This window comes from Passer montanus, unplaced genomic scaffold (genome assembly GCF_014805655.1).
Source record: "Passer montanus isolate IOZ18808 unplaced genomic scaffold, ASM1480565v1 scaffold24, whole genome shotgun sequence".
NCBI classification, from domain to species: domain Eukaryota; kingdom Metazoa; phylum Chordata; class Aves; order Passeriformes; family Passeridae; genus Passer; species Passer montanus.
Window position 1 is genome coordinate 5,494,904 of NW_024367037.1, and position 12,458 is coordinate 5,507,361.

Sequence of the window (12,458 nt, forward strand, 5' to 3'; positions counted from 1 at the left end):
CTTCCTCCTCCCTCCTTGACATAGGTGAAATTCAGTGGCCTGTAATTTTGCTTAAATGATCCCAGATAAACAAGAGAGAAAGTGGAAGAACCAAACTCAACAGCAAACTCAAAGAGCAGGCAAACCACATTTGTAGTTTGGGCTTGGGTCAGTTGCTCATTAACACAAGGCCTTAATTTCTTTCAACTTTCTAGAGCATCTAATAAGATGGTCTACTGCACAGCTCCAGCACACAATATATAAAGATATTCCTAAAGGCTATCCATGCCCTAGCAAGGAAAAATTCCTTTAACTCCTTCTGTAATCAAGGGCCCAAGTTTTGCTGTAGATTAAACCCAAATTTGATTAGTTTCTATTGATTAATTTCTAAAAAACAATATTGTTAGATTCTTGATCTAAATCACTTTCTAGAGAACACACCTTTCAGTGGTGACTTCAGAGGGAAGAGAGAGATTTGCTGTTGTGGGGGTTTTTGCTGTTTTAATGATAATTTATCATCAAAATTTTTGCTAAATATTAACATTTACATGCCAACCCCAGTAACATTTGTTCATAGAACTACTTAGAAGCTAAGAAAAATACATTAATAATACCAGGAAACAGAAATGAAATTGTACTGAACAGATAATGACCCTTTAGCAGTTTGGGAAAATCCAGTTACTTTTCATACCACCTTTCCCTTCTTGCTTGCTGGCAAAACATGAATGACTGACATAGCCAAATCTCTTTTAGTATTTAGGTATCTTACTTCAGATAAGAAGGAAATGGTTGTTCACCAGCATTTGACTTTATTACCTTTAAATCTTATGTTTAAAATCAGATTGTTAAATAAAAATCTGGTTTTGATGTTTGCCACAGTAGGCTGAAGACAGTTGTAACTCAGGAAATACAAAATAAAATATCAACTTGCCTGAGATCTCCTTCCTCATTTAGCACTCTGTGTACTGAAGTGCCAGAAGTAATAAAACTTGTGGAAAAGACATGCTGAGAATTGTCTGAGAAGTCAGAAAACAGAACAAAAACTGATTAATGCCTTCTCATTCATTCACTTTCAAACAGGAAAGCCTTCAGAGGTTTCAGTTCAACGAAGCCTACAAGCTACTCACCGGGTAGAAACCATGCCATGGTATATTGAATCCATACGTTAGTACAGAGGGTATGTTGAACCCAGCATTAGTACGCAGGGAATCAGGAGATGCAATAGACCTGTCAGCATTGACAGGTACAGGGGGTTGTAGGGCAGGTTTTTTTATTCACCATGTAGAGTTGGTAACATCAACTTGTGTTGTTCTTAGAAAATGTAACTATAGGAATGAGATGAATCTATAGCTGTTGACTTATCTGCATTCTCGTCTGGTCAACTACTTGAAACAAAGAGGAAAATCCTCTTAGGAGGCATCAATTTTCCTCCTATCACCCTCCTTTTCACTGTTTAACTGAATATTCTCCATTTTGTTTAGTGTTCAGGAGATTTCTCTTCTGATCAGATGGTTTCCAGATCACAGCTGGGAAATGGACTGTAAACAAATGGCAATTTACAGTACATATAGGACTTATTTATCAAAAGTGTTATCTTTTCCCTATGCTGCAGTCCTTCTACCCTGCATGACAGGGGCTTGTGAGACAAGTGGAGCTTGAGGAAAAATTAGGAGATACCTATAGTTATATCTAACACAATTCTGTGTCATGTTAAATGTAGCTTCTGAAGAAAAAAACATTTAAAATTGAATTCATGCTCATCTGAAGATGGTATTTCCAACCCTGAATTTTAATGCGAAACATGCCTTCCATTTTCACCAGACTTGGCTTTTTTCATAATGTCAGTATGCTTTGTTGCACACGTTTCCCAACCTGACCATGAGGACTACATCCTGCTTTTTTTAGTCTGCCCGTAGGTGTGGTTTTAACCCCAGTAGCAGGCAAAACAAAGTATAGCAAGTTTTGGCAGGAAGAGGAGACAGGAGCTGAGTGTGGTACACAAACACAGACAGAGATGGTATCCTCATCAACAAGGATGCCATCCTTAGGCACCTAGACATGGCAAGTGGAGCATGTTTTATGCTAACACTTTCAGACAAGAGAGAGCCCAGACTGCCAGAGAAGTCCCCAGTGACATGGAAGGCTCAAGGTCAAGCAAGCAGGTCATTCAACTCCTATTCAATACTATTTATTTTGCTAGCTTTAACATAGATGTCTTGATATAATGCACTGTTTTATGTTATCATCAGGAAATCAGTGATGGGAGCACTCTGTGCTTGGATGCATCTACAAGGGTTGGACACAGACTGTTGGTCAAAGTGTGAGGCAGGTCCATGGTCAAGCCAGAGAGTCACCTCAGGGCATGAGGGTTAAGGTGCAAATCACCAGGATACCTGGGCCAGGACTGGACACAGCTACCATGCAGCCACCCTGACTAAAATTGAGACTAAAACTGTCTGCTAGGACATGAAGAAAAAAAAAATTATTGTGCATGAAGAAACTGGTATTGTTTATATAAAAGTTCATTCATTGCTCCTGCTAAAAAAAAGTTCTTGCTGTTTCTCATGAAAATTCCAAAGTGTTCGCAAAGGAAGCCCCCATTTAAACAGAAAGCAACTGGCTTTTAAGAACAATAACTTCTTGCACTTTTTTCCTTAAAGGTGAACACAATTTATTAATTTGTACTGTCAAATTAGAATTCAAATTTAGAGTATGCCAGATATTAATAAATCATTTATATTTTTTTAGTTAATAGATCTGCTTCAAGCATGTAAGGGATTTTATGGATCAATTCTCCACACATTTCATGGCCCCACACAATTCCTCAAATAGATTATCATAGACAAGGGCCAAAGAAATGGCCATCAGATCTTATGAAATCCCTGTGTCTTTATCTCTGACAAAAACTGGCAAACTTCTGAAGCACTGTCTTCCTGTACTTGTTGTAATGGAATGGTGCTAACCCAGTAGGTCCCTGTCCTATATTGATATAGATAATTAATTCAATTAGGTATCCTTCATGAATTTCAGACTATTTTTTCAGCTCAGTTCTCCAGTTTGTAGACATCCAGCACTCTTTTGTGTCATTGACTAATTAATGTAAGCATCCTATCAGTTTCTTCATATAAGCTGCTAACAAAAATACCAAACATCTTTAAACCCAGAAGAGCCTTTCATGGATCTCCGTTCAATACTGTCTTCAGGTTGATGGTGAACCATTATTAACTACTCTGTGTGCAAACTGCTCTGTCTTTGTCTGCATACATGATTTGACTTGGAGAAGCAGTCTCTTTGTCCTGCTTATGTGTGTTGATTTAGTTTTATGGAGATTTTGGATTGTGTCACCTAGACTCCTTCAAGATGAAGCTAAATCTGAATTTTGACTCCAGACATATAAAGAAATCTCTGCAAATCTGTGCAGAGACCGGTGGAGTTCAAACTAGTGATTGGTTCTTTTGGTGTCTTTGAACACAGGCCTCTAGTTGTGTCTACTCCTGTTGTGTCAAATTACGTGTTGTGTATGCATGTTTTCCACGCTTGTTTATCAGACTACCATCAAAGACAAATTTGAGAGTTCTGTTGAAGTAAAACACACTTTGGCCTGATTCTGATTCCATACCTGTGCTACAGTGACTCCACTCCCTTGCTTTAATTCTTTATTTAATGGATGATAACTCCTCTATGATTTGTAACTGACTAAAGGAGTATAAATCTACAAATTCCTAAACTGCCTCTTGATATGCCATGGGAGGCACAAATCATCACATCAGTCAGAGTTTTGTGAAGTAGCATTATAGTCTTTCTCTCTGAAAGCTGCCAATTTGAGCACAGTACTTGTCAAAACTGGGGTTTTTTTCCCCCTAGTTCACTTTTATTTGTCCATTTTACAATGAAAGAATATGTTTAGTAAGACAGTTATTTTATCTGTATTGGTCCCTGTATTGGCTGTATTTGTTGGAATGTCTGCTGCCAGCTTTTTTGTAGGAAATTGAGCTGATCATTCATTGTTGCTGCTAGTAAAAAGAATTGTAGGATCTTCCATGCAGAAGAAGCCTCTGTAAAATTCTTTCATAAATGGTGTCTTTCCAGGGCAAAGTACCAAAGCATGCAACTGAGGGAAACAAATGAGAGAAAAGACAAGTTTCCTGTCCCTCCTTCTAACTTCAATGAATCCTTCATGTTGGGAAGTATCACGTTTCTTGAACCAGCAGAACTGGGGTGCTGAAAGTTTATGAGAGGAAGCTTTAGCTGAACACAGGCCAGGTTGCTGAGCCCAGTCCTCCTCTGCCATAAATGGGTGGAGCCCCATTCATGGAGAGTGTGCCATTTGATACTATTTACACTTTTTCCATGGTACTACCAAGCGTCTTTTCCTACTGCAAAGTTTTGCTTTGTTCTCTGACTGATATTCTAAGAGCTGTATATTTGCTTAGAAGTATTTACTAAAAGATTCAGTGCCCAAAAACTTAGATGCATGTATCAAACTCTTTGCTTTTGGGTCTAATTCTCCTCCTATGCTTTTAATCCATGTGAAATAATGCATGATGGTAGTGGCAGTGCCTTTGGTGAAAGCCACAGGAGAATCGGGCCACACATATTTTTGTTATTTATATATGCAGAAGTTTCTGCTCTGAGAGCAATTACGAGAGTGTCAGCACCAAAAGCGACTATGACAACAGGACTACTTCCCAAACAGATTTATCTTCCCTTGCCATCAAGAACCCCTCCTCAGATATGCCCAAGCTTCCTTGGTTTTTGTTGATTGCGTGGCCTAAATGTCATGTCCTTTAGCTCAGCCTCGTGCTTCCTGTGTCTGAACTAAGTCAAATAGAAGGTCCATCCAGATAGTTTGTGTTCAAAGTGCAGTCACCAGAGAGATATGCAAATGCCCAGATCAGGCCATCACTTCACACAGCAGCCACAATGGCAAAGCATGGGATTCAGTAAGAACTGAAAAGATCTTGGGGAACAAAGGAGGGCCTGGGAGACTGGAGCCTTCCCTGCAGCAACCAACGAGTTGTGTGTGGTGCCTTTCAGAAGAGTGACTTTGATAAGAGGAACAGATCAGGCTGTTGAAAGTGATCTTCCTAGGTTTGTTTAAGGGGGAGTTACTGATTTAATCAGTTGACATAAATACTGAATACATAATATAAATAACATAAATACATAAAATACTTATTTAATAAGTTGACTGGCCTCTGCATCTGATCATTGATTCATATGATGAAGGACTCAATTAAGGCTAAGGTCTATCGCTGCATGCAGCAGTCACTTTCTCTGTCTCCTTCCTGGGGATCTTTCAGCTTCAGGAAGTGATGGGGCAAGCAATAAAAAGCCCATTTTGTAGAATTTCTGATGAGTTGTGTGGGCCAGTCAAAAGGGAGCAAATATTTCTCAGAAGATTCTGTGCAGATTTAATCTGTAGGCATCTTACTGTCTAAGATGCTGGTCCATAATTTCTTAAAAGCAAATCTTCTATCAGAACTTTAAATATCTTTAGAAATATCAGTTTTAACGCAGAAGAATCTTCATGTAAAAGATCTTGTCTTTTGTGGTAGAACAGTCTGTCTGTGGCAGAACAGTCAAGAGAAGGCCCTTGGCCAGGCTTGAGAAGTAGGACACAGCAATTTTGTGGATGATTATGATTAGATTTTTGCTACTACCATATCTAAATATTGTCCATGCTATATCTAAATAACAGCTCTATCAAGTATTAGAAAGGATTTTAGTAGGTTGTTGTGTCACAAGCTTCACAGAGACCCCCTTGCTTCCTAAATTTCACTGAGATGCCTAGGTCTAGTTAGATCCATTTAGTCTAAGTTTTGATCAACAACTTATGCTTAAAGGGTTATAATATAAGAAGGTCCACCTAGAAATGTACAGGTTTAAAGTTTTTGGCCTTGCAGATTGGCAGTTACAAAGCAACCAAGCATCTATGTTGCTACTTTAGGATTTTATCTCCCTATTAGACCAGATCTTAGTGCTTTTTACTCACCGGTCCAAAAGTGAGTGTTCCCATTTTTGTGTTGGACATACCCTGCAGATCTCCCTGCCAGAGGTGGGGATCTATCCAGACAGCTCATCCTGAAATACTCACCTGGTGTTCTTATCTTAGGGCAAACTACGTGGCCCATCAGACAGGGAAAGTGTGTGTATGCATGAGGATACATGCAAAGAGACAACTTCCATCACCACCATAGTCATTCTCAGTCTTGTCTACAACTTCTTATGTGCTCAGTGTTGCAGCAGGAAATAATTTGTTCTGATTGCTTAGGCAGCCTCCAATACCATATATCTGGTTATGCCTATAGCTGATATCTTGCCATTCCTTTCAGTTCAGCAGTAAGTTGAAAATGCCACAACTTCATTTCATTTTTTGGCTAGCATGGTTCACTCGTGATCATTGAGTTCTTGCCATCATTTGAGTGGTTTAACTGAAAAATTTAATTTTAACCAAGAAATTTGTATCCTTTTTTGTACCAACTAAGTACACATTAAGACTCCATCTTAGGTAATCGTGTATTATCCTATAACTTTATTTTCATAATCATTCAGTGTGTTATATTATGAGAAAAATAAGAGAAGGTGCTTCAGCAAACTTATCACGTCTTGTGGTTTACCGAAGAAGCTGTGCTTTTGAGTTACAATTCACTCTTGAAACATTCAAGTAAAATCTGCTGCTTGAAATCTGGTGGATACTCCAGTCTGGTCCCCTGGAATTCCAAGTATAATGCTGACCCATGCTCTTCTTAAAGTAGTAGGCAGCAATAGGATGCTAAGTTCTACATGAAACAGTGTCATCTGTTGGCAGCTGAGTGACACATGCCCTGCTGTTGGCTCTGGGCAACTTGCTCCACCTGAGTCATGCTGCTTCTGCTAGGTATCATAATTAGCTATGTTAAGGTTCCCAATATATAAATATATATCTGAGACACTTTGCAGTAAGTGCCATCTATGCTTTTATCTATCTTTGAATGTTCAAATATGTTGGAAAATCTGGAATAACAGGCTGTATTGTCTACAAATGTTACCTACAAACATAGTGAAACAAAATGAAACAAACAAAAAACTCACTGAAGTGAGAGTGGTGGAATATTGCCCATGCTTCACCCCCACCTTCAATTTAAAAATGACCTCAGGCAGAGCAGCATTGATGGCTTCCTGGCTTTTGACACTGGGTGTAGTCATTTGCAATGACTTCTAGGAAGGAGAATGAGACACACTGATGTATTACCAATCCTTTCTGAAAACCCTTTGGACCACTAAATTTCCACAGCAGTTCTCTGGGATTGGGTTGCTTCACCATGGACTCATCATCATCATCTTGTCCAGGAGCTGTATCAGTCCTAAATGGAGCTGCCATAAGGCTTGCATACACTGGTTAATGAAGAGGGCTGTTATCAGTAGATTGTATGATGGCCTTTACGATACACCAGCTTGGACATTCCAGCAATAAAACTATGGGAAAACAGCTGCCTGTTGGAGTAAATTACCTGTACAATTTGGCTCTTTGCATTATGCTCTAACAGAAGCTTCTGGCTTCTTATTATCAGTTCTGACTATCATGTTCTCTAGTCTCTTCACCCAGGTAACAAGCAATAGGAGAACAAGAGGACATGGCCTCAAGTTGTGCCATGGGAGGCACAACTATCATCCATGCTGGCAGTGGAAAGCAATGAGAACTATTAGCATGGGATCCACTTGATCTGTCTTAAATATCTTAAATGCCTAAGGTGAAGAACAGTCACAATTAACACACAGTTTGTGTTAATTAGATTGACTAGATGCCCATTGACTCTAAGAACAATTTACTGTGATGAACTCCTGTGTAAATGTCCACTCTGTACCCTTTAACCACCAGGCAAAAGGTGTTCCTAATACATGAAGTAGCTGATTCCACTTTAATTTATCAAGGTTTCAGAGGAAACTTAGAGAATACAAGTATTTGTATAAAATAGCTGTTATTTTGCTTGGTACTCCTACTTCTGACCTGTTTTGCTCCTCCTACTACTGCCATTGCCTTTGGAGTAACATGGAACATATGTGTCAGGGCATATAGAACAGAGCAGGGCATGTTACTTCTCCCAGGAAACTTGGTTCCAGCTACCCAAGGCTGTGCACTCCTTAGGCATCAGTGGTGCATCAACTGCAGAAAGCACTCAGCATGCTTGAAAAGCAAATTATTTTGACTTAGGTATCTTCCATGCAATTTGAATGCTCTTGTCCCTGGCTTTAGCTGTGAAGGAAGGGCAGTTGTGACACTGGGCTTTTTGCTGGAACATAAAGTAAAGAAAGCACTCCCATTTTTATTACCCAGAAAGAAGGATTCTCTTTCCTCTCTCCTAGCTGCTACTCAGATTTTCGAAGAAGAAAAGGCTAGCACATTTTTTTGGCACAGAAACACTTCCAGATTGTGTCTTATTTCTTTGAACTATGCAGGCTAAGATAATGATATAAGGATAATTATATTTCATGCTTCAAACTGAAGTTGATAGGAGAGAAATATCCTTCTGTGTGGAGCTTCTACATCATGTTTAAAACATCTGTTATTAGCTGAAGCCAGAAAGACCTATGCATGTACTTAATGAATATATTTAAAGAATAGAGAACACAACCAGCATTAAAAAAAATTTTAAAACCCTTTTTTCTCCTTATATTAGCTAATCTGATATTTCAGTTGCATCAACAGTGAAACAGTGAATGATACATCCCATGCTGATCATGAGTGTACCTGAAAAGTAATTCACTAGCAGCTGCAAAACATGCAGCTTCCAGAAAAAGATAACAGTAAAATTATCTATATACAAGAAGACACAAAAGTTCTTACCACATGAACAAAAAAAAAAAGCTTCAAGATAAGTAGAAAATGCTTCTTTCAAAGCAAAGAAAAGCAAAGAAAACCCATTGATTTAGACTGCTACTCTAATAATTCAACTCCGTGTGCAGTAGAGATTAGGTCTAGAAATCAAGAGGCTGTTTCCTGAGGGCTGCTGTCACCAAGGGACACCATGTAAGGCTTTCTATAACCTCTCTACAGCCCCTGTCACTATTCAGGAAGCTGAGTAGCGATGTATTGGAGGCTGCTTCAAAATCAGTTCTTACACAGATTGTTGCAAATGGTCTGGATTGCCCCTCTTTTAGGTTTTTCCCATTTTAAAACCATACTGAGTGAACATAGGTCATGCAAATGAAAAAATATGAATAAGGAAACTTCTTGGGACTTAGAAGAAGACTTCTTCTGAGGACCTTTGTTGCTGTGAGGGGAGCTGGAGGAAGAGCACTCCAATAATGCAGCAGTAAGAAGTGAGGCATAGTTGGCATTTGCCTGTTTGCTGGAACATGAAGCAGCAGGACTTCTGTGTGACAACTGGCAGGACAAGTCTAGCAAAATGTCTTGTGAAATAAATGAAAGCCGCCTCCTGAAATGAAGAATGGTGGTGGACTGAGAATGATTGCGCTCACACAAAATATCTGAGATGTGAATCCTTCCTCTTTTATCATTTCACCTATAATGCTCTTGGTGTAGACGCATTCATGAGAGGGAACTGGAATGTAATTGAAAACCTTACATTATCAAATTAATTCCTCTGGAAGAAGAAGAAAGAATTCCTTTGTTGCCTTCATTTATCCTCCAGTGTAGATTTTGTAAAATTCTAGAAATTTTCCTTCCGTTCTTGTCCATTAAACTTAAAGAATGATTGAATAACTCCTTATCTTTTTCTCTCCAGGCACTAACTAGTTTTGATACTTTACATTTGAATCACTGTGAGGTCTTGAAGGTGTGACAAATAAATCAATAAATAAAAAACTATAACCTTGAAGTTGTTTCCAAATTTGTGATCTGTAAAAAGGGACAGGACATCAAGACCATCACACTCTGATAAGGATAACTCTTTCACACTATTAGGGTAATAAAGGGCTGCAGAACATAAAGTAGTGCCATTTGGAAAGGAGCTGGGGCAGCATCTGACAGGATATTTGACAAAGCAGTTTGTTTGTATGTCTCTTGCTGTACACAACATGATGCTGAGCACTGGCAGAATCTGTCTGAGTGAAAGGATGTTATTAGGTCCCCCTTGCCTCTGTGACTGGCAGTGTGACTGCAACCGACTGATTAGTGAAATTGCTGATCATCATTTTTAGTCTTGAAATGGTGGGGCTGTGGTTTTTGTTTTGGTTTGCATTGTTGTTAGAGAACAGGATAATAATTTATGATGGGACCATATAGGCAACAATAAAAAAATCACGTTAAAAAAAAAACCTTTGCAAAGCAGTTGGTATTCAGTTCTCCGAAAGGCAGAATTTAGAATAAAAGGTTGCTAACATTTTGGCAGTGTTTTCCTCAGGCTTTCTCTTGTATTTGTGCCAAATATCTCACAAGGCTCAGATTTGATTAAAATGGCAATGCTCTCTGCTACTTGAATGTAATTAGAGCCATTCATTACAGCTTTAGTTGACAGTTTGGCAACCTGTACATTTTTCTGAATATGGACAGCATTCCATGGAAACAGTTCAAGGGAAGAGTGCAATAAGAGGGTCCTCTCTTGAACTGCAGCAAATGGAAGGCTGTCTATGTTTAGAGAAGTTTACAGGTTTCCAAACTGTCAATCGAAGCTGCAAGGAAGAGCTCTAATTAGATTAACCTAGCAGAGCACTGCAATTTTTGTCAGCCAGCTCCTGTGAGCCCCTGCTGTGTAGTTATCACATATGCTACAGGACCATTAAGTATTTCTATTGCAAGTCACTCTATTTTGCTGCTATTAACCCCAGCCTTAGAAGACTGTTGGATGGAAAGCAAATCAAGAAAATGTGTTTGCCTATGAAAACCTTCTCTTCAAGCCAGCTTTTGGCAGAATTTATAAGATTTTCATCTGCTTAAATTTCCCACCCTTTCTAGTATGAGTACAACAAAATGACACCAATAAGGTCAGGGCAGTCCTGGGCTTCTTTCAGGTTGCTGATTAATTCTATCTTTTGGTTCAAAATAGTAAGTCAACTATTGTTATTTTCATTTTGCCTTCTTCCGTGCTGTGTCCTGAAACTGAAAAAATATATCAAGAAATGGCATTTAGAACATTTCCCAAGTAATCCGAAAACACCAACCTTGTTAATTCCAATCAAATTTTCTTGTGATTAAAATAGGAATGTGTTAATCCAAAATCTGATGAGAGTAGCTCTTTGTTTTCTCTGTGGCTCATCACTGTTAAAAGGGAAAAGCAAGGGTGCAGATTAATGGACGGGGCAATGTGTAGTTTGGTTTTACATTGCTTGTTGCTGGGCTACTTCACTGTGCGAACCGGGGGGATGATAGCCTCATTGCCCTTTTGGTTTCATGGCAAGCTGAACACTGAGGCTTTGCAGGAAAGAGGGTATATCTGGATGAAAAATGGGTTCAAAGCTGAAAAGTCTCGAGATCATTTGTTTGTTTACATAATTGTACACAAAGCCCGGTTCCTCTCAACAGCAATAAGAACATGCAGACCATGAGCTTTTGCCAAAGTCTCCCACCAGACAGTTTAGCCATGTGCCAGAGAAACATCTGTCTTTTTCTGCCTCAATTCCTTTAGCCTCTGACATTTAACTGCCTTCCTCATTCCCAGCCTTGTTAGATGTCCCTGACAGAATCTCAAAAATCCTCTTAGCTCTGGGTGGAGTCATGGCTTTGGGCTGGACACTTAGGAATGCTTTTATTCTGCTCTGCAGAAGTGCAAGTTGCAGAGCTGTCACAACTCAGGGCATGGAAGACACCAGGAAGCTGTTACCTTCCTGAACCTAAACACTCCCCTTTTCTTCCAGATCATCTGGACATCCCTGATGTAATTGCTTTTACAATAACTGTGATGACCCTTGGTGTAGTTGCTTGCTTTGTCCGTTCTATTTAATTTCTCTTAATCCTTGTGTAGTTTTGTAGTGTGTTAAATATATTAGTCAAGCTAAGTCAAACAACATCCTTACAGTCACAAATGTAGTTACAAATGTTTAACTATTTGTGTGGTATTCTCCCTTTCCAACTTTTCAACTCATCATTGCAAATCTATTTTATTCCTTTCCCATTCTTGTTGGAACCTCCCTCTGTGTGATCCCCTTCTTTCCCACACAGAATGTAAATAACAGCTTTCAGATGCTGTTGTTTGGCTTGGCAAAGGGCCTCATAGGCAATACCTGCTCAAGTGATTTTAACTCATAAACTGGGATTTTACTGGCAGGCCAACTGTGCTTGTACCTCTGTACAGAAGTGTCACAGTTGTGTCACATTCTCCCATGGGTTAATATGTTTTAAAGTCCTGCTTCTCATGGGAGCGCAGTAAATACATGAAAGTGTTGAAAGTTTCTCTATGTCTTAGTAACATTTTTTATGCAGTTCTGTCTGAAATTTTCTCTAAAATGTATATGCATTTAGATGTAAGAAGGCACTCATGTCACCGAAGAAGCATCCTAAGCTTGTATTCCACAAGCATTAATATCTGTATTGAATATGA